We start from the raw sequence: 23,058 nt of genomic DNA on the forward strand, positions 1-23,058 counted from the left end.
CGTCGAAAACTGACCGAGTTATGAGCATGCAAAGTGGCAAAATGAGAAATTTTTTAGAAAAACCGAGAAAATGTTAAGTCTTTGTATCTCGAATAACTTTTTCCACAGACATCTGAGCATATCGGCATGGAACAACTTATGGTAGCCAATGAGCTGATCTATCCAAATCTGTGTTACAACTGAAGACCCGTCGAAAACTGACCGAGTTATGAGCATGCAAAGTGGCAAAATGAGAAATTTTTTAGAAAAACCGAGAAAATGTTAAGTCTTTGTATCTCGAATAACTTTTTCCACAGACATCTGAGCATATCGGCATGGAACAACTTATGGTAGCCAATGAGCTGATCTATCCAAATCTGTGTAACAACTGAAGATCCGTCGAAAACTGACCGAGTTATGAGCATGCAAAGTGGCAAAATGAGGAATTTTTTAGAAAAACCGAGAAAATGTTAAGTCTTTGTATCTCGAATAACCTTTTCCACGGACATCTGAGCATATCGGCATGGGACAACTTATGGTAGCCAATGAGCTGATCTATCCAAATCTGTGTTACAACTGAAGATCCGTCGAAAACTGACCGAGTTATGAGCATGCAAAGTGGCAAAATGAGAAATTTTTTAGAAAAACCGAGAAAATGTTAAGTCTTTGTATCTCGAATAACTTTTTCCACAGACATCTGAGCATATCGGCATGGAACAACTTATGGTAGCCAATGAGCTGATCTATCCAAATCTGTGTAACAACTGAAGATCCGTCGAAAACTGACCGAGTTATGAGCATGCAAAGTGGCAAAATGAGGAATTTTTTAGAAAAACCGAGAAAATGTTAAGTCTTTGTATCTCGAATAACCTTTTCCACGGACATCTGAGCATATCGGCATGGGACAACTTATGGTAGCCAATGAGCTGATCTATCCAAATCTGTGTTACAACTGAAGATCCGTCGAAAACTGACCGAGTTATGAGCATGCAAAGTGGCAAAATGAGGAATTTTTTAGAAAAACCGAGAAAATGTTAAGTCTTTGTATCTCGAATAACTTTTTCCACAGACATCTGAGCATATCGGCATGGAACAACTTATGGTAGCCAATGAGCTGATCTATCCAAATCTGTGTTACAACTGAAGATCCGTCGAAAACTGACCGAGTTATGAGCATGCAAAGTGGCAAAATGAGGAATTTTTTAGAAAAACCGAGAAAATGTTAAGTCTTTGTATCTCGAATAACTTTTTCCACAGACATCTGAGCATATCGGCATGGAACAACTTATGGTAGCCAATGAGCTGATCTATCCAAATCTGTGTAACAACTGAAGATCCGTCGAAAACTGACCGAGTTATGAGCATGCAAAATGGCAAAATGAGGATTTTTTTAGAAAAACCGAGAAAATGTTAAGTCTTTGTATCTCGAATAACTTTTTCCACAGACATCTGAGCATATCGACATGGAACAACTTATGAAAGCCAATGAGCTGATCTATCCAAATCTGTGTTACAACTGAAGATCCGTCGAAAACTGACCGAGTTATGAGCATGCAAAGTGGCAAAATAAGGATTTTTTTGGAAAAACCGAGAAAATGTTAAGTCTTTGTATCTCGAATAACTTTTTCCACAGACATCTGAGCATATCGGCATGGGACAACTTATGGTAGCCAATGAGCTGATCTATCCAAATCTGTGTTACAACTGAAGATCCGTCGAAAACTGACCGAGTTATGAGCATGCAAAGTGGCAAAATGAGGAATTTTTTAGAAAAACCGAGAAAATGTTAAGTCTTTGTATCTCGAATAACTTTTTCCACAGACATCTGAGCATATCGGCATGGAACAACTTATGGTAGCCAATGAGCTGATCTATCAAAATTAGTGTTACAATTGAAGAACCGTCGAAAACTGACCGAGTTATGAGCATGCAAAGTGGCAAAATGAGGAATTTTTTAGAAAAACCGAGAAAATGTTAAGTCTTTGTATCTCGAATAACTTTTTCCACAGACATCTGAGCATATCGGCATGGAACAACTTATGGTAGCCAATGAGCTGATCTATCCAAATCTGTGTAACAACTGAAGATCCGTCGAAAACTGACCGAGTTATGAGCATGCAAAGTGGCAAAATGAGGATTTTTTAGAAAAACCGAGAAAATGTTAAGTCTTTGTATCTCGAATAACTTTTTCCACAGACATCTGAGCATATCGGCATGAAACAACTTATGGTAGCCAATGAGCTGATCTATCCAAATCTGTGTTACAATTGAAGATCCGTCGAAAACTGACCGAGTTATGAGCATTCAAAGTGGCAAAATGAGGAATTTTTTAGAAAAACCGAGAAAATGTTAAGTCTTTGTATCTCGAATAACTTTTTCCACAGACATCTGAGCACATCGACGTGGAACAACTTATGGTAGCCAATAAGCTGATCTATCCAAATCTGTGTTACAATTGAAGATCCGTCGAAAACTGACCGAGTTATGGGCATGCAAAGTAGCAAAATAAGGATTTTTTTGGAAAAACCGAGAAAATGTTAAGTCTTTATATCTCGAATAACTTTTTCCACAGACATCTGAGCATATCGGCATGGGACAACTTATGGTAGCCAATGAGCTGATCTATCCAAATCTGTGTTACAACTGAAGATCCGTCGAAAACTGACCGAGTTATGAGCATGCAAAGTGGCAAAATAAGGATTTTTTTGGAAAATCCGAGAAAATGTTAAGTCTTTGTATCTCGAATAACTTTTTCCACAGACATCTGAGCATATCGACATGGAACAACTTATGGTAGCCAATGAGCTGATCTATCCAAATCTGTGTTACAACTGAAGATCCGTCGAAAACTGACCGAGTTATGAGCATGCAAAGTAGCAAAATGAGGATTTTTTTGTAAAAACCGAGAAAATGTTAAGTCTTTCTATCTCGAATAACTTTTTCCACAGACATCTGAGCACATCGACGTAAAACAACTTATGGTAGCCAATGAGCTGATCTATCAAAATCTGTTTTACAGTTGAAGATCTGTCGAAAACTGACCGAGTTATGAGCATGCAAAGTAGCAAAATGAGGAATTTTTAAGAAAAACCGAGAAAATGTTAAGTCTTTCTATCTCGAATAAATTTTTCCACAGACATCTGAGCATATCGGCATGAAACAACTTATGAAAGCCAATGAGCTGATCTATCCAAATCTGTGTTACAATTGAAGAGCCGTTGAAAACTGACCGAGTTATGAGCATGCAAAGTGGCAAAATGAGGAATTTTTTAGAAAAACCGAGAAAATGTTAAGTCTTTGTATCTCGAATAACTTTTTCCACAGACATCTGAGCCAAACGACGTGGAACAACTTATGGTAGCCAATAAGCTGATCTATCCAAATCTTTGTTACAATTGAAGATCCGTCGTAAACTCACCGAGTCATGAGCATGCAAAGTAGCAAAATAAGGATTTTTTTGGAAAAACCGAGAAAATGTTAAGTCTTTGTATCTCGAATAACTTTTTCCACAGACATTTGAGCATATCGGCATGGGACAACTTATGGTAGCCAATGAGCTGATCTATCCAAATCTGTGTAACAACTGAAGATCCGTCGAAAACTGACCGAGTTATGAGCATGCAAAGTGGCAAAATGAGGAATTTTTTAGAAAAACCGAGAAAATGTTAAGTCTTTGTATCTCGAATAACTTTTTCCACAGACATCTAAGCATATCGGCATGGAACAACTTATGGTAGCCAATGAGCTGATCTATCCAAATCTGTGTTACAACTGAAGATCCGTCGAAAATTGACCGAGTTATGAGCATGCAAAGTGGCAAAATAAGGATTTTTTTGGAAAAACCGAGAAAATGTTAAGTCTTTGTATCTCGAATAACTTTTTCCACAGACACCTGAGCATATCGACATGGAACAACTTATGGTAGCCAATGAGCTGATCTATCCAAATCTGTGTTACAACTGAAGATCCGTCGAAAACTGACCGAGTTATGAGCATGCAAATTGGCAAAAAGAGGAATTTTTTAGAAAAACCGAGAAAATGTTAAGTCTTTGTATCTCGAATAACTTTTTCCACAGACATCTGAGCATATCGATATGGAACAACTTATGGTAGCCAATGAGCTGATCTATCCAAATCTGTGTTACAACTGAAGATCCGTCGAAAACTGACCGAGTTATGAGCATGCAAAGTAGCAAAATAAGGATTTTTTTGGAAAAACCGAGAAAATGTTAAGTCTTTGTATCTCGAATAACTTTTTCCACAGACATCTGAGCATATCGGCATGGGACAACTTATGGTAGCCAATGAGCTGATCTATCCAAATCTGTGTTACAACTGAAGATCCGTCGAAAACTGACCGAGTTATGAGCATGCAAAGTAGCAAAATAAGGATTTTTTTGGAAAAACCGAGAAAATGTTAAGTCTTTGTATCTCGAATAACTTTTTCCACAGACATCTGAGCATATCGGCATGGGACAACTTATGGTAGCCAATGAGCTGATCTATCCAAATCTGTGTTACAACTGAAGATCCGTCGAAAACTGACCGAGTTATGAGCATGCAAAGTGGCAAAATAAGGATTTTTTTGGAAAAACCGAGAAAATGTTAAGTCTTTGTATCTCGAATAACTTTTTCCACAGACATCTGAGCATATCGACATGGAACAACTTATGGTAGCCAATGAGCTGATCTATCCAAATCTGTGTTACAACTAAAGATCCGTCGAAAACTGACCGAGTTATGAGCATGCAAATTGGCAAAATGAGGAATTTTTTAGAAAAACCGAGAAAATGTTAAGTCTTTGTATCTCGAATAACTTTTTCCACAGACATCTGAGCACATCGACGTGAAACAACTTATGGTAGCCAATGAGCAGATTTATCCAAATCTGTGTTACAACTGAAGATCCGTCGAAAACTGACCGAGTTATGAGCATGCAAAGTAGCAAAATGAGGAATTTTTTGTAAAAACCGAGAAAATGTTAAGTCTTTCTATCTCGAATAACTTTTTCCACAGACATCTGAGCACATCGACGTTAAACAACTTATGGTAGCCAATGAGCTGATCTATCAAAATCTGTTTTACAGTTGAAGATTTGTCGAAAACTGACCGAGTTATGAGCATGCAAAGTAGCAAAATGAGGAATTTTTAAGAAAAACCGAGAAAATGTTAAGTCTTTCTATCTCGAATAAATTTTTCCACAGACATCTGAGCATATCGGCATGAAACAACTTATGAAAGCCAATGAGCTGATCTATCCAAATCTGTGTTACAATTGAAGATCCGTCGAAAACTGACCGAGTTATGAGCATGCAAAGTGGCAAAATGAGGAATTTTTTAGAAAAACCGAGAAAATGTTAAGTCTTTGTATCTCGAATAACTTTTTCCACAGACATCTGAGCATATCGACATGGAACAACTTATGGTAGCCAATAAGCTGATCTATCAAAATCTGTGTTACAATTGAAGATCCGTCGAAAACTGACCGAGTTATGAGCATGCAAAGTGGCAAAATAAGGAATTTTTTCGAAAAACCGAGAAAATGTTAAGTCTTTGTATCTCTAATAACTTTTTCCACAGACATCTGAGCACATCGACGTGAAACAACTTATGGTAGCCAATGAGCTGATCTATCAAAATCTGTGTTACATTTGAAGATCCGTCGAAAACTGACCGAGTTATGAGCATGCAAAGTGGCAAAATGAGGAATTTTTTAGAAAAACCGAGAAAATGTTAAGTCTTTGTATCTCGAATAACTTTTTCCACAGACATCTGAGCATATCGACATGGAACAACTTATGGTAGCCAATAAGCAGATCTATCCAAATCTGTGTTACAACTGAAGATCCGTCGAAAACTGACCGAGTTATGAGCATGCAAAGTAGCAAAATGAGGATTTTTTTGGAAAAACCGAGAAAATGTTAAGTCTTTGTATCTCGAATAACTTTTTCCACAGACATCTGAGCACATCGACGTGAAACAACTTATGGTAGCCAATGAGCTGATCTATCAAAATCTGTGTTACAATTGAAGATCCGTCGAAAACTGACCGAGTTATGAGCATGCAAAGTGGCAAAATGAGGAATTTTTTAGAAAAACCGAGAAAATGTTAAGTCTTTGTATCTCGAATAACTTTTTCCACAGACATCTGAGCCAAACGACGTGGAACAACTTATGGTAGCCAATAAGCAGATCTATCCAAATCTTTGTTACAATTGAAGAGCCGTTGAAAACTGACCGAGTCATGAGCATGCAAAGTAGCAAAATAAGGATTTTTTTTGAAAAACCTAGAAAATGTTTAGCCTTTGTATCTCGAATAACTTTTTCCACAGACATCTGAGCACATCGACGTGTAAAAACTTATGGTAGCTAATGAACAGATCTATCCAAATCTGTGTTACAATTGAAGATCCGTCGAAAACTGACCGAGTTATGAGCATGCAAAGTAGCAAAATGAGGAATTTTTTCGAAAAACCGAGAAAATGTTAAGTCTTTGTATCTCTAATAACTTTTTCCACAGACATCTGAGCACATCGACGTGAAACAACTTATGGTAGCCAATGAGCTGATCTATCAAAATCTGTGTTACATTTGAAGATCCGTCGAAAACTGACCGAGTTATGAGCATGCAAAGTGGCAAAATGAGGAATTTTTTAGAAAAACCGAGAAAATGTTAAGTCTTTGTATCTCGAATAACTTTTTCCACAGACATCTGAGCATATCGACATGGAACAACTTATGGTAGTCAATGAGCTGATCTATCAAAATTAGTGTTACAATTGAAGATCCGTCGAAAACTGACCGAGTTATGAGCATGCAAAGTGGCAAAATGAGGATTTTTTTAGAAAAACCGAGAAAATGTTAAGTCTTTGTATCTCGAATAACTTTTTCCACAGACATCTGAGCATATCGACATGGAACAACTTATGGTAGTCAATGAGCTGATCTATCCAAATCTTTGTTACAATTGAAGATCCGTCGTAAACTCACCGAGTCATGAGCATGCAAAGTAGCAAAATGAGGATTTTTTTGTAAAAACCGAGAAAATGTTAAGTCTTTGTATCTCTAATAACTTTTTCCACAGACATCTGAGCACATCGACGTGAAACAACTTATGGTAGCCAATGAGCTGATCTATCCAAATCTGTGTTACAATTGAAGATCCATTGGAAACTGACCGAGTTATAAGCATCCAAAGTGGCAAAATGAGGAATTTTTTGGAAAAGTTGAGAAAATGTTAAGTCTTTGTACCTCGAATAACTTTTTCCACAGACATCTGAGCACATCGACGTGAAACAACTTATGGTAGCTAATGAACAGATCTATCCAAATCTGTGTTACAATTGAAGATCCGTCGAAAACTGACCGAGTTATGAGCATGCAAAGTAGCAAAATGAGGATTTTTTTGGAAAAACCGAGAAAATGTTAAGTCTTTGTATCTCGAATAACTTTTTCCACAGACATCTGAGCACATCGACATGGAACAACTTATGGTAGCCAATAAGCAGATCTATCCAAATCTGTGTTACAATTGAAGAGCCGTTGAAAACTGACCGAGTTATGAGCATGCAAAGTAGCAAAATGAGGATTTTTTTTGAAAAACCTAGAAAATGTTTAGCCTTTGTATCTCGAATAACTTTTTCCACAGACATCTGAGCACATCGACGTGTAAAAACTTATGGTAGCTAATGAACAGATCTATCCAAATCTGTGTTACAATTGAAGATCCGTCGAAAACTGACCGAGTTATGAGCATGCAAAGTAGCAAAATGAGGAATTTTTTGGAAAAACCGAGAAAATGTTAAGTCTTTGTATCTCTAATAACTTTTTCCACAGACATCTGAGCACATCGACGTGAAACAACTTATGGTAGCTAATGAGCTGATCTATCAAAATCTGTGTTACATTTGAAGATCCGTCGAAAACTGACCGAGTTATGAGCATGCAAAGTGGCAAAATGAGGAATTTTTTAGAAAAACCGAGAAAATGTTAAGTCTTTGTATCTCGAATAACTTTTTCCACAGACATCTGAGCCAAACGACGTGGAACAACTTATGGTAGCCAATAAGCAGATCTATCCAAATCTTTGTTACAATTGAAGATCCGTCGTAAACTCACCGAGTCATGAGCATGCAAAGTAGCAAAATAAGGATTTTTTTGGAAAAACCGAGAAAATGTTAAGTCTTTGTATCTCGAATAACTTTTTCCACAGACATCTGAGCCAAACGACGTGGAACAACTTATGGTAGCCAATAAGCAGATCTATCCAAATCTGTGTTACAATTGAAGAGCCGTTGAAAACTGACCGAGTTATGAGCATGCAAAGTAGCAAAATGAGGATTTTTTTTGAAAAACCGAGAAAATGTTTAGCCTTTGTATCTCGAATAACTTTTTCCACAGACATCTGAGCACATCGACGTGAAACAACTTATGGTAGCTAATGAACAGATCTATCCAAATCTGTGTTACAATTGGAGATCCGTCGAAAACTGACCGAGTTATGAGCATGCAAAGTAGCAAAATAAGGATTTTTTTTGAAAAACCGAGAAAATGTTAAGTCTTTGTATCTCGAATAACTTTTTCCACAGACATCTGAGCATATCGGCATGGAACAACTTATGGTAGCTAATGAGCTGATCTATCCAAATCTGTGTTACAATTGAAGATCCGTCGAAAACTGACCGAGTTATGAGCATGCAAAGTGGCAAAATGAGGAATTTTTTAGAAAAACCGAGAAAATGTTAAGTCTTTGTATCTCGAATAACTTTTTCCACAGACATCTGAGCATATCGACATGGAACAACTTATGGTAGTCAATGAGCTGATCTATCAAAATTAGTGTTACAATTGAAGATCCGTCGAAAACTGACCGAGTTATGAGCATGCAAAGTGGCAAAATGAGGATTTTTTTAGAAAAACCGAGAAAATGTTAAGTCTTTGTATCTCGAATAACTTTTTCCACAGACATCTGAGCATATCGACATGGAACAACTTATGGTAGTCAATGAGCTGATCTATCCAAATCTGTGTTACAACTGAAGATCCGTCGAAAACTGACCGAGTTATGAGCATGCAAAGTGGCAAAATGAGGATTTTTTTAGAAAAACCGAGAAAATGTTAAGTCTTTGTATCTCGAATAACTTTTTCCACAGACATCTGAGCATATCGACATGGAACAACTTATGGTAGTCAATGAGCTGATCTATCCAAATCTGTGTTACAACTGAAGATCCGTCGAAAACTGACCGAGTTATGAGCATGCAAAGTGGCAAAATGAGGATTTTTTTAGAAAAACCGAGAAAATGTTAAGTCTTTGTATCTCGAATAACTTTTTCCACAGACATCTGTGCATATCGGCATGGAACAATTTATGGTAGCCAATGAGCTGATCTATCCAAATCTGTGTTACAACTGAAGATCCGTCGAAAACTGACCGAGTTATGAGCATGCAAAGTAGCAAAATAAGGATTTTTTTTTAAAAACCGAGAAAATGTTAAGTCTTTGTATCTCGAATAACTTTTTCCACAGACATCTGAGCATATCGGCATGGAACAACTTATGGTAGCTAATGAGCTGATCTATCCAAATCTGTGTTACAATTGAAGATCCGTCGAAAACTGACCGAGTTATGAGCATGCAAAGTGGCAAAATGAGGAATTTTTTAGAAAAACCGAGAAAATGTTAAGTCTTTGTATCTCGAATAACTTTTTCCACAGACATCTGAGCATATCGACATGGAACAACTTATGGTAGTCAATGAGCTGATCTATCAAAATTAGTGTTACAATTGAAGATCCGTCGAAAACTGACCGAGTTATGAGCATGCAAAGTGGCAAAATGAGGATTTTTTTAGAAAAACCGAGAAAATGTTAAGTCTTTGTATCTCGAATAACTTTTTCCACAGACATCTGAGCATATCGACATGGAACAACTTATGGTAGTCAATGAGCTGATCTATCCAAATCTGTGTTACAACTGAAGATCCGTCGAAAACTGACCGAGTTATGAGCATGCAAAGTGGCAAAATGAGGATTTTTTTAGAAAAACCGAGAAAATGTTAAGTCTTTGTATCTCGAATAACTTTTTCCACAGACATCTGAGCATATCGGCATGGAACAACTTATGGTAGCTAATGAGCTGATCTATCCAAATCTGTGTTACAACTGAAGATCCGTCGAAAACTGACCGAGTTATGAGCATGCAAAGTGGAAAAATGAGGATTTTTTTAGAAAAACCGAGAAAATGTTAAGTCTTTGTATCTCGAATAACTTTTTCCACAGACATCTGAGCATATCGACATGGAACAACTTATGGTAGTCAATGAGCTGATCTATCAAAATTAGTGTTACAATTGAAGATCCGTCGCAAACTGACCGAGTTATGAGCATGCAAAGTGGCAAAATAAGGAATTTTTTAGAAAAACCGAGAAAATGTTAAGTCTTTGTATCTCGAATAACTTTTTCCACAGACATCTGAGCATATCAGCATGGAACAACTTATGGTAGCTAATGAGCAGATCTATCCAAATCTGTGTTACAACTGAAGATCCGTCGCAAACTGACCGAGTTATGAGCATGCAAAGTGGCAAAATGAGGAATTTTTTAGAAAAACCGAGAAAATGTTAAGTCTTTGTATCTCGAATAACTTTTTCCACAGACATCTGAGCATATCAGCATGGAACAACTTATGGTAGCCAATGAGCTGGTCTATCCAAATCTGTGTTACAATTGAAGATCCGTCGAAAACTGACCGAGTTATGAGCATGCAAAGTGGCAAAATAAGGAATTTTTTAGAAAAACCGAGAAAATGTTAAGTCTTTGTATCTCGAATAACTTTTTCCACAGACATCTGAGCATATCTGCATGGAACAACTTATGGTAGCCAATGAGCTGGTCTATCCAAATCTGTGTTACAATTGAAGATCCGTCGAAAACTGACCGAGTTATGAGCATGCAAAGTGGCAAAATGAGGAATTTTTTAGAAAAACCGAGAAAATGTTAAGTCTTTGTATCTCGAATAACTTTTTCCACAGACATCTGAGCATATCGACATGGAACAACTTATGGTAGCTAATGAGCAGATCTATCAAAATCAGTGTTACAATTGAAGACCCGTCGAAAACTGACCGAGTTATGAGCATGCAAAGTGGCAAAATGAGGAATTTTTTAGAAAAACCGAGAAAATGTTAAGTCTTTGTATCTCGAATAACTTTTTCCACAGACATCTGAGCATATCAGCATGGAACAACTTATGGTAGCTAATGAGCAGATCTATCCAAATCTGTGTTACAACTGAAGATCCGTCGCAAACTGACCGAGTTATGAGCATGCAAAGTGGCAAAATGAGGAATTTTTTAGAAAAACCGAGAAAATGTTAAGTCTTTGTATCTCGAATAACTTTTTCCACAGACATCTGAGCATATCAGCATGGAACAACTTTTGGTAGCTAATAAGCAGATCTATCCCAATCTGTGTTACAATTGAAGATCCGTCGCAAACTGACCGAGTTATGAGCATGCAAAGTGGCAAAATAAGGAATTTTTTAGAAAAACCGAGAAAATGTTAAGTCTTTGTATCTCGAATAACTTTTTCCACAGACATCTGAGCATATCTGCATGGAACAACTTATGGTAGCCAATGAGCTGGTCTATCCAAATCTGTGTTACAATTGAAGATCCGTCGAAAACTGACCGAGTTATGAGCATGCAAAGTGGCAAAATGAGGAATTTTTTAGAAAAACCGAGAAAATGTTAAGTCTTTGTATCTCGAATAACTTTTTCCACAGACATCTGAGCATATCGACATGGAACAACTTATGGTAGCTAATGAGCAGATCTATCAAAATCAGTGTTACAATTGAAGACCCGTCGAAAACTGACCGAGTTATGAGCATGCAAAGTGGCAAAATGAGGAATTTTTTAGAAAAACCGAGAAAATGTTAAGTCTTTGTATCTCGAATAACTTTTTCCACAGACATCTGAGCATATCAGCATGGAACAACTTATGGTAGCTAATGAGCAGATCTATCCAAATCTGTGTTACAACTGAAGATCCGTCGCAAACTGACCGAGTTATGAGCATGCAAAGTGGCAAAATGAGGAATTTTTTAGAAAAACCGAGAAAATGTTAAGTCTTTGTATCTCGAATAACTTTTTCCACAGACATCTGAGCATATCAGCATGGAACAACTTTTGGTAGCTAATAAGCAGATCTATCCCAATCTGTGTTACAATTGAAGATCCGTCGCAAACTGACCGAGTTATGAGCATGCAAAGTGGCAAAATAAGGAATTTTTTAGAAAAACCGAGAAAATGTTAAGTCTTTGTATCTCGAATAACTTTTTCCACAGACATCTGAGCATATCAGCATGGAACAACTTATGGTAGCTAATGAGCAGATCTATCAAAATCAGTGTTACAATTGAAGACCCGTCGAAAACTGACCGAGTTATGAGCATGCAAAGTGGCAAAATAAGGAATTTTTTAGAAAAACCGAGAAAATGTTAAGTCTTTGTATCTCGAATAACTTTTTCCACAGACATCTGAGCATATCTGCATGGAACAACTTATGGTAGCCAATGAGCTGGTCTATCCAAATCTGTGTTACAATTGAAGATCCGTCGAAAACTGACCGAGTTATGAGCATGCAAAGTGGCAAAATGAGGAATTTTTTAGAAAAACCGAGAAAATGTTAAGTCTTTGTATCTCGAATAACTTTTTCCACAAACATCTGAGCATATCGACATGGAACAACTTATGGTAGCTAATGAGCAGATCTATCAAAATCAGTGTTACAATTGAAGACCCGTCGAAAACTGACCGAGTTATGAGCATGCAAAGTGGCAAAATGAGGAATTTTTTAGAAAAACCGAGAAAATGTTAAGTCTTTGTATCTCGAATAACTTTTTCCACAGACATCTGAGCATATCAGCATGGAACAACTTATGGTAGCTAATGAGCAGATCTATCCAAATCTGTGTTACAACTGAAGATCCGTCGCAAACTGACCGAGTTATGAGCATGCAAAGTGGCAAAATGAGGAATTTTTTAGAAAAACCGAGAAAATGTTAAGTCTTTGTATCTCGAATAACTTTTTCCACAGACATCTGAGCATATCAGCATGGAACAACTTATGGTAGCTAATGAGCAGATCTATCAAAATCAGTGTTACAATTGAAGACTCGTCGAAAACTGACTGAGTTATGAGCATGCAAAGTGGCAAAATGAGGAATTTTTTAGAAAAACCGAGAAAATGTTAAGTCTTTGTATCTCGAATAACTTTTTCCACAGACATCTGAGCATATCAGCATGGAACAACTTATGGTAGCTAATGAGCAGATCTATCAAAATCAGTGTTACAATTGAAGACCCGTCGAAAACTGACCGAGTTATGAGCATGCAAAGTGGCAAAATAAGGAATTTTTTAGAAAAACCGAGAAAATGTTAAGTCTTTGTATCTCGAATAACTTTTTCCACAGACATCTGAGCATATCAGCATGGAACAACTTATGGTAGCTAATGAGCAGATCTATCAAAATCAGTGTTACAATTGAAGACCCGTCGAAAACTGACCGAGTTATGAGCATGCAAAGTGGCAAAATAAGGAATTTTTTAGAAAAACCGAGAAAATGTTAAGTCTTTGTATCTCGAATAACTTTTTCCACAGACATCTGAGCATATCGACGTGGAACAACTTATGGTAGCTAATGAGCAGATCTATCAAAATCAGTGTTACAATTGAAGACCCGTCGAAAACTGACCGAGTTATGAGCATGCAAAGTGGCAAAATAAGGAATTTTTTAGAAAAACCGAGAAAATGTTAAGTCTTTGTATCTCGAATAACTTTTTCCACAGACATCTGAGCATAACAGCATGGAACAACTTATGGTAGCTAATGAGCAGATCTATCAAAATCAGTGTTACAATTGAAGACCCGTCGAAAACTGACCGAGTTATGAGCATGCAAAGTGGCAAAATAAGGAATTTTTTAGAAAAACCGAGAAAATGTTAAGTCTTTGTATCTCGAATAACTTTTTCCACAGACATCTGAGCATATCAACATGGAACAACTTATGGTAGCCAATGAGCTGATCTATCTAAATCTGTGTTACAACTGAAGATCCGTCGAAAACTGACTGAGTTATGAGCATGCAAAGTGGCAAAATGAGGAATTTTTTAGAAAAACCGAGAAAATGTTAAGTCTTTGTATCTCGAATAACTTTTTCCACAGACATCTGAGCACATCGGCATGGAACAACTTTTGGTAGCTAATAAGCAGATCTATCCCAATCTGTGTTACAATTGAAGATCCGTCGCAAACTGACCGAGTTATGAGCATGCAAAGTGGCAAAATAAGGAATTTTTTAGAAAAACCGAGAAAATGTTAAGTCTTTGTATCTCGAATAACTTTTTCCACAGACATCTGAGCATATCAGCATGGAACAACTTATGGTAGCTAATGAGCAGATCTATCAAAATCAGTGTTACAATTGAAGACCCGTCGAAAACTGACCGAGTTATGAGCATGCAAAGTGGCAAAATAAGGAATTTTTTAGAAAAACCGAGAAAATGTTAAGTCTTCGTATCTCGAATAACTTTTTCCACAGACATCTGAGCATATCGACATGGAACAACTTATGGTAGCTAATGAGCAGATCTATCAAAATCAGTGTTACAATTGAAGACCCGTCGAAAACTGACTGAGTTATGAGCATGCAAAGTGGCAAAATGAGGAATTTTTTAGAAAAACCGAGAAAATGTTAAGTCTTTGTATCTCGAATAACTTTTTCCACAGACATCTGAGCATATCAGCATGGAACAACTTATGGTAGCTAATGAGCAGATCTATCAAAATCAGTGTTACAATTGAAGACCCGTCGAAAACTGACCGAGTTATGAGCATGCAAAGTGGCAAAATGAGGAATTTTTTAGAAAAACCGAGAAAATGTTAAGTCTTTGTATCTCGAATAACTTTTTCCACAGACATCTGAGCATATCAACATGGAACAACTTATGGTAGCCAATGAGCTGATCTATCTAAATCTGTGTTACAACTGAAGATCCGTCGAAAACTGACTGAGTTATGAGCATGCAAAGTGGCAAAATGAGGAATTTTTTAGAAAAACCGAGAAAATGTTAAGTCTTTGTATCTCGAATAACTTTTTCCACAGACATCTGAGCACATCGGCATGGAACAACTTTTGGTAGCTAATAAGCAGATCTATCCCAATCTGTGTTACAATTGAAGATCCGTCGCAAACTGACCGAGTTATGAGCATGCAAAGTGGCAAAATAAGGAATTTTTTAGAAAAACCGAGAAAATGTTAAGTCTTTGTATCTCGAATAACTTTTTCCACAGACATCTGAGCATATCAGCATGGAACAACTTATGGTAGCTAATGAGCAGATCTATCAAAATCAGTGTTACAATTGAAGACCCGTCGAAAACTGACCGAGTTATGAGCATGCAAAGTGGCAAAATAAGGAATTTTTTAGAAAAACCGAGAAAATGTTAAGTCTTTGTATCTCGAATAACTTTTTCCACAGACATCTGAGCATATCTGCATGGAACAACTTATGGTAGCCAATGAGCTGGTCTATCCAAATCTGTGTTACAATTGAAGATCCGTCGCAAACTGACCGAGTTATGAGCATGCAAAGTGGCAAAATGAGAATTTTTTTGGAAAAATCGAGAAAATGTTAAGTCTTTGTATCTCGAATAACTTTTTCCACAGACATCTGAGCATATCGGCATGGAACAACTTATGGTAGCCAATGAGCTGATCTATCCAAATCTGTGTTACAACTGAAGATCCGTCGAAAACTGACCGAGTTATGAGCATGCAAAGTGGCAAAATGAGGAATTTTTTAGAAAAATCGAGAAAATGTTAAGTCTTTGTATCTCGAATAACTTTTTCCACAGAAATCTGAGCATATCGGCATGGAACAACTTATGGTAGCCAATGAGCTGATCTATCCAAATCTGTGTTACAACTGAAGATCCGTCGAAAACTGACCGAGTTATGAGCATGCAAAGTGGCAAAATGAGGAATTTTTTAGAAAACCCGAGAAAATATTAAGTCTTTGTATCTCGTATAACTTTTTCCACAGACATCTGAGCATATCGGCATGGAACAACTTATGGTAGCCAATAAGCATATCTATTCAAATCTGTGTTACAAATGAAGATTTGTCGAAAACTGACCGAGTTATGAGCATGAAAAGTGGCAAAATGAGGAATTTTTTAGAAAAACCGAGAAAATGTTAAGTCTTTGTATCTCGAATAACTTTTTCCACCGACATCTTAGCACATCGACATGGAACAACTTATGGTAGCTAATGAGCAGATCTATCCAAATCTGTGTTACAATTGAAGATCCATTGGAAACTGACCGAGTTATAAGCATCCAAAGTGGCAAAATGAGGAATTTTTTGGAAAAACTTAGAAAGTATTAAGTCTTTGTATCTCGAATAACTTTTTCCACAGACATCTGAGCACATCGACGTGGAACAACTTATGGTAGCCAATGAGAAAATCTATTAAAATCTGTTTTACAATTGAAGATTCGTCGAAAACTGACTGAGTTATGAGCATGCAAAGTGGAAAAATGAGGATTGTTTTGGAAAAACTTAGAAAGTATTAAGTCTTTGTATCTCGAATAACTTTTTCCACAGATATCTGAGCACATCGTTGTGGAACAACTTATGGTAGCCAATGAGCAGATCTATCCAAATCTGTGTTACAATTGAAGATCTGTTGAAAACTGACCGAGTTATGAGCATGCAAAGTGGAAAAATGAGGATTTTTTTGGAAAAACTTAGAAAGTATTAAGTCTTTGTATCTCGAATAACTTTTTTCCACAGACATCTGAGCACATCGACGTGGAACAACTTATGGTAGCCAATGAGCAGATCTATCCAAATCTGTGTTACAATTTAAGATCTGTCGAAAACTGACCAAGTTATGAGCATGCAAAGTGGAAAAATGAGGATTTTTTTGGAAAAACTTAGAAAGTATTAAGTCTTTGTATCTCGAATAACTTTTTTCCACAGACATCTGAGCACATCGACATGGAACAACTTATGGTAGCCAATGAGAAAATCTATTAAAATCTGTTTTACAATTGAAGATTCGTCGAAAACTGACTGAGTTATGAGCATGCAAAGTGGAAAAATGAGGATTGTTTTGGAAAAACTTAGAAAGTATTAAGTCTTTGTATCTCGAATAACTTTTTCCACAGATATCTGAGCACATCGTTGTGCTACAACTTATGGTAGCCAATGAGCAGATCTATCCAAATCTGTGTTACAATTGAAGATCTGTTGAAAACTGACCGAGTTATGAGCATGCAAAGTGGAAAAATGAGGATTTTTTTGGAAAAACTTAGAAAGTATTAAGTCTTTGTATCTCGAATAACTTTTTTCCACAGACATCTGAGCACATCGACGTGGAACAACTTATGGTAGCCAATGAGCAGATCTATCCAAATCTGTGTTACAATTGAAGATTCGTCGAAAACTGACCGAGTTATGAGCATGCAAAGTGGAAAAATGAGGATTTTTTTGGAAAAACTTAGAAAGTATTAAGTCTTTGTATCTCGAATAACTTTTTCCACAGACATCTGAGCACATCGACGTGGAACAACTTATGGTAGCCAATGAGCAGATCTATCCAAATCTGTGTTACAATTTAAGATCTGTCGAAAACTGACCAAGTTATGAGCATGCAAAGTAGCAAAATGAGGATTTTTTTGGAAAAACTTAGAAAGTATTAAGTCTTTGTATCTCGAATAACTTTTTTCCACAGACATCTGAGCACATCGACATGGAACAACTTATGGTAGCCAATGAGAAAATCTATTAAAATCTGTTTTACAATTGAAGATTCGTCGAAAACTGACTGAGTTATGAGCATGCAAAGTGGAAAAATGAGGATTGTTTTGGAAAAACTTAGAAAGTATTAAGTCTTTGTATCTCGAATAACTTTTTCCACAGATATCTGAGCACATCGTTGTGCTACAACTTATGGTAGCCAATGAGCAGATCTATCCAAATCTGTGTTACAATTGAAGATCTGTTGAAAACTGACCGAGTTATGAGCATGCAAAGTGGAAAAATGAGGATTTTTTTGGAAAAACTTAGAAAGTATTAAGTCTTTGTATCTCGAATAACTTTTTTCCACAGACATCTGAGCACATCGACGTGGAACAACTTATGGTAGCCAATGAGCAGATCTATCCAAATCTGTGTTACAATTTAAGATCTGTCGAAAACTGACCAAGTTATGAGCATGCAAAGTGGAAAAATGAGGATTTTTTTGGAAAAACTTAGAAAGTATTAAGTCTTTGTATCTCGAATAACTTTTTTCCACAGACATCTGAGCACATCAACGTTAAACAACTTATGGTAGCCAATGAGCAAATCTATTAAAATCTGGTTTACAATTGAAGATTCGTCGAAAACTGACTGAGTTATGAGCATGCAAAGTGGAAAAATGAGGATTGTTTTGGAAAAACTTAGAAAGTATTAAGTCTTTGTATCTCGAATAACTTTTTCCACAGATATCTGAGCACATCGTTGTGGAACAACTTATGGTAGCCAATGAGCAGATCTATCCAAATCTGTGTTACAATTGAAGATCTGTTGAAAACTGACCGAGTTATGAGCATGCAAAGTGGAAAAATGAGGATTTTTTTGGAAAAACTTAGAAAGTATTAAGTCTTTGTATCTCGAATAACTTTTTTCCACAGACATCTGAGCACATCGACGTGGAACAACTTATGGTAGCCAATGAGCAGATCTATCCAAATCTGTGTTACAATTTAAGATCTGTCGAAAACTGACCAAGTTATGAGCATGCAAAGTGGAAAAATGAGGATTTTTTTGGAAAAACTTAGAAAGTATTAAGTCTTTGTATCTCGAATAACTTTTTTCCACAGACATCTGAGCACATCAACGTTAAACAACTTATGATAGCCAATGAGCAGATCTATTCAAATCTGTTTTACAATTGAAGATTCGTCGAAAACTGACCGAGTTATGAGCATGCAAAGTGGAAAAATGAGGATTTTTTTGGAAAAACTTAGAAAGTATTAAGTCTTTGTATCTCGAATAACTTTTTCCACAGACATCTGAGCACATCGACGTGGAACAACTTATGGTAGCCAATGAGCAGATCTATCCAAATCTGTGTTACAATTTAAGATCTGTCGAAAACTGACCAAGTTATGAGCATGCAAAGTAGCAAAATGAGGATTTTTTTGGAAAAACTTAGAAAGTATTAAGTCTTTGTATCTCGAATAACTTTTTTCCACAGACATCTGAGCACATCGACATGGAACAACTTATGGTAGCCAATGAGAAAATCTATTAAAATCTGTTTTACAATTGAAGATTCGTCGAAAACTGACTGAGTTATGAGCATGCAAAGTGGAAAAATGAGGATTGTTTTGGAAAAACTTAGAAAGTATTAAGTCTTTGTATCTCGAATAACTTTTTCCACAGATATCTGAGCACATCGTTGTGCTACAACTTATGGTAGCCAATGAGCAGATCTATCCAAATCTGTGTTACAATTGAAGATCTGTTGAAAACTGACCGAGTTATGAGCATGCAAAGTGGAAAAATGAGGATTTTTTTGGAAAAACTTAGAAAGTATTAAGTCTTTGTATCTCGAATAACTTTTTTCCACAGACATCTGAGCACATCGACGTGGAACAACTTATGGTAGCCAATGAGCAGATCTATCCAAATCTGTGTTACAATTTAAGATCTGTCGAAAACTGACCAAGTTATGAGCATGCAAAGTGGAAAAATGAGGATTTTTTTGGAAAAACTTAGAAAGTATTAAGTCTTTGTATCTCGAATAACTTTTTTCCACAGACATCTGAGCACATCAACGTTAAACAACTTATGGTAGCCAATGAGCAAATCTATTAAAATCTGGTTTACAATTGAAGATCCGTCGAAAACTGACCGAGTTATGAGCATGCAAAGTGGAAAAATGAGGATTTTTTTGGAAAAACTTAGAAAGTATTAAGTCTTTGTATCTCGAATAACTTTTTCCACAGACATCTGAGCATATCGACATGGAACAACTTATGGTAGCCAATGAGCAGATCTATCCAAATCTGTGTTACAATTGAAGATCCGTTGAAAACTGACCGAGTTATGAGCATGCAAAGTGGCAAAATGAGGAATTTTTTAGAAAAACCGAGAAAATGTTAAGTCTTTGTATCTCGAATAACTTTTTCCACAGACATCTGAGCCCATCGACATGGAACAACTTATGGTAGCCAATGAGCAGATCTATCCAAATCTGTAAGACAATTGGAGATCCGTCGAAAACTGACCGAGTTATGAGCATGCAAAGTGGCAAAATGAGGAATTTTTTAGAAAAACCGAGAAAATGTTAAGTCTTTGTATCTCGAATAACTTTTTCCACAGACATCTGAGCATATCGACATGGAACAACTTATGGTAGTTAATGAGCGGATCTATCCAAATCTGTGTTACAATTGAAGATCCGTCGGAAACTGACCAAGTTATGAGCATGCAAAGTAGCAAAATGAGGATTGTTTTTTGAAAAACCGAGAAAATGTTTAGTCTTTCTATCTCGAATAACTTTTTCCACAGACATCTGAGCACATCGACGTGGAACAACTTATGGTAGCCAATGAGCAGATCTATCCAAATCTGTGTTACAATTGAAGATCCGTCGAAAACTGACCGAGTTATGAGCATGCAAAGTATAAAAATAAGGATTTTTTGGAAAAACCGAGAAAATGTTAAGTCTTTGTATCTCGAATAACTATTTCCACAGACATCTGAGCACATCGACGTGGAAATACTTATGGTAGCCAATAAGCAGATCTATCCAAATCTGTGTTATAATTGAAGATCCGTCGAAAACTCACCGAGTTATGAGCATGCAAAGTGGCAAAATGAGGAATTTTTTAAAAAAACCGAGAAAATGTTAAGTCTTTGTATCTCAAATAACTTTTTCCACAGACATTTGAGCATATCGACATGGAACAACTTATGGTAGCCAATGAGCAGATCTATCCAAATCTGTGTTACAACTGAAGATCCGTCGAAAACTGACCGAGTTATGAGCATGCAAAGTGGCAAAATGAGGATTTTTTTAGAAAAACCGAGAAAATGTTAAGTCTTTGTATCTCGAATAACTTTTTCCACAGACATCTGAGCATATCGACATGGAACAACTTATGGTAGCCAATGAGCTGATCTATCCAAATCTGTGTTACAACTGAAGATCCGTCGAAAACTGACCGAGTTATGAGCATGCAAAGTATAAAAATAAGGATTTTTTGGAAAAACCGAGAAAATGTTAAGTCTTTGTATCTCGAATAACTATTTCCACAGACATCTGAGCACATCGACGTGGAACAACTTATGGTAGCCAATAAGCAGATCTATCCAAATCTGTGTTATAATTGAAGATCCGTCGAAAACTCACCGAGTTATGAGCATGCAAAGTGGCAAAATGAGGAATTTTTTAAAAAAACCGAGAAAATGTTAAGTCTTTCTATCTCGAATAACTTTTTCCACAGACATCTGAGCATATCGGCATGGAACAACTTATGGTAGCCAATGAGCAGATCTATCCAAATCTGTGTTACAATTGAAGATCCGTCTTAAACTCATCGAGTTATGAGCATGCAAAGTAGCAAAATGAGGATTGTTTTTTGAAAAACCGAGAAAATGTTTAGTCTTTCTATCTCGAATAACTTTTTCCACAGACATCTGAGCACATCGACGTGAAACAACTTATGGTAGCTAATGAGCAGATCTATCTAAATCTGTGTTACAATTGAAGATCCGTCGAAAACTGACCGAGTTATGAGCATGCAAAGTAGCAAAATGAGGAATTTTTAAGAAAAACCGAGAAAATGTTAAGTCTTTCTATCTCGAATAACTTTTTCCACAGACATCTGAGCATATCGGCATGGAACAACTTATGGTAGCCAATGAGCAGATCTATCCAAATCTGTGTGACAATTGAAGATCCGTCGAAAACTGACCGAGTTATGAGCATGCAAAGTATAAAAATAAGGATTTTTTGGAAAAACCGTGAAAATGTTAAGTCTTTGTATCTCGAATAACTTTTTCCACAGACATCTGAGCATATCGACATGGAACAACTTATGGTAGCCAATGAGCAGATCTATCCAAATCTGTGTTACAATTGAAGATCCGTCGAAAACTGACCGAGTTATGAGCATGCAAAGTAGCAAAATGAGGAATTTTTAAGAAAAACCGAGAAAATGTTAAGTCTTTCTATCTCGAATAACTTTTTCCACAGACATCTGAGCATATCGGCATGGAACAACTTATGGTAGCCAATGAGCTGATCTATCCAAATCTGTGTTACAACTGAAGATCCGTCGAAAACTGACCGAGTTATGAGCATGCAAAGTGGCAAAATGAGGAATTTTTTAGAAAAACCGAGAAAATGTTAAGTCTTTGTATCTCGAATAACTTTTTCCACAGACATCTGAGCATATCGGCATGGAACAACTTATGGTAGCCAATGAGCTGATCTATTCAAATCTGTGTTACAATTGAAGATTCGTCGAAAACTGACCGAGTTATGAGCATGCAAAGTTGCAAAATAAGGATTTTTTTGGAAAAATCGAGAAAATGTTAAGTCTTTGTATCTCGAATAACTTTTTCCACAGACATCTGAGCATATCGGCATGGAACAACTTATGGTAGCCAATGAGCTGATCTATCCAAATCTGTGTTACAACTGAAGATCCGTCGAAAACTGACCGAGTTATGAGCATGCAAAGTGGCAAAATGAGAATTTTTTTAGAAAAACCGAGAAAATGTTAAGTCTTTGTATCTCGAATAACTTTTTCCACAGACATCTGAGCATATCGGCATGGAACAACTTATGGTAGCAAATGAGCTGATCTATCCAAATCTGTGTTACAACTGAAGATCCGTCGAAAACTGACCGAGTTATGAGCATGCAAAGTGGCAAAATGAGAATTTTTTTGGAAAAATCGAGAAAATGTTAAGTCTTTGTATCTCGAATAACTTTTTCCACAGACATC

At 36.6% G+C, this 23,058-nt stretch overlaps 1 long non-coding RNA gene across 1 annotated transcript; it reads right to left on the reverse strand.

Annotated features, from left to right (window-relative positions):
* Positions 1-4,574: 4,574 nt before the first annotated feature.
* Positions 4,575-10,328, reverse strand: LOC125773308 (uncharacterized). The gene is made up of 3 exons (XR_007420025.1): positions 8,523-10,328; positions 7,231-7,582; positions 4,575-5,162 (listed from the first exon to the last, which is right to left on the reverse strand). It is a non-coding gene; the product is annotated as an uncharacterized LOC125773308 (long non-coding RNA).
* Between the last annotated feature and the right edge of the window lie 12,730 nt (positions 10,329-23,058).

The sequence above is a fragment of the Anopheles funestus genome (assembly GCF_943734845.2).
Source record: "Anopheles funestus chromosome X unlocalized genomic scaffold, idAnoFuneDA-416_04 X_unloc_29, whole genome shotgun sequence".
Classification (NCBI taxonomy): Eukaryota; Metazoa; Arthropoda; class Insecta; order Diptera; family Culicidae; genus Anopheles; species Anopheles funestus.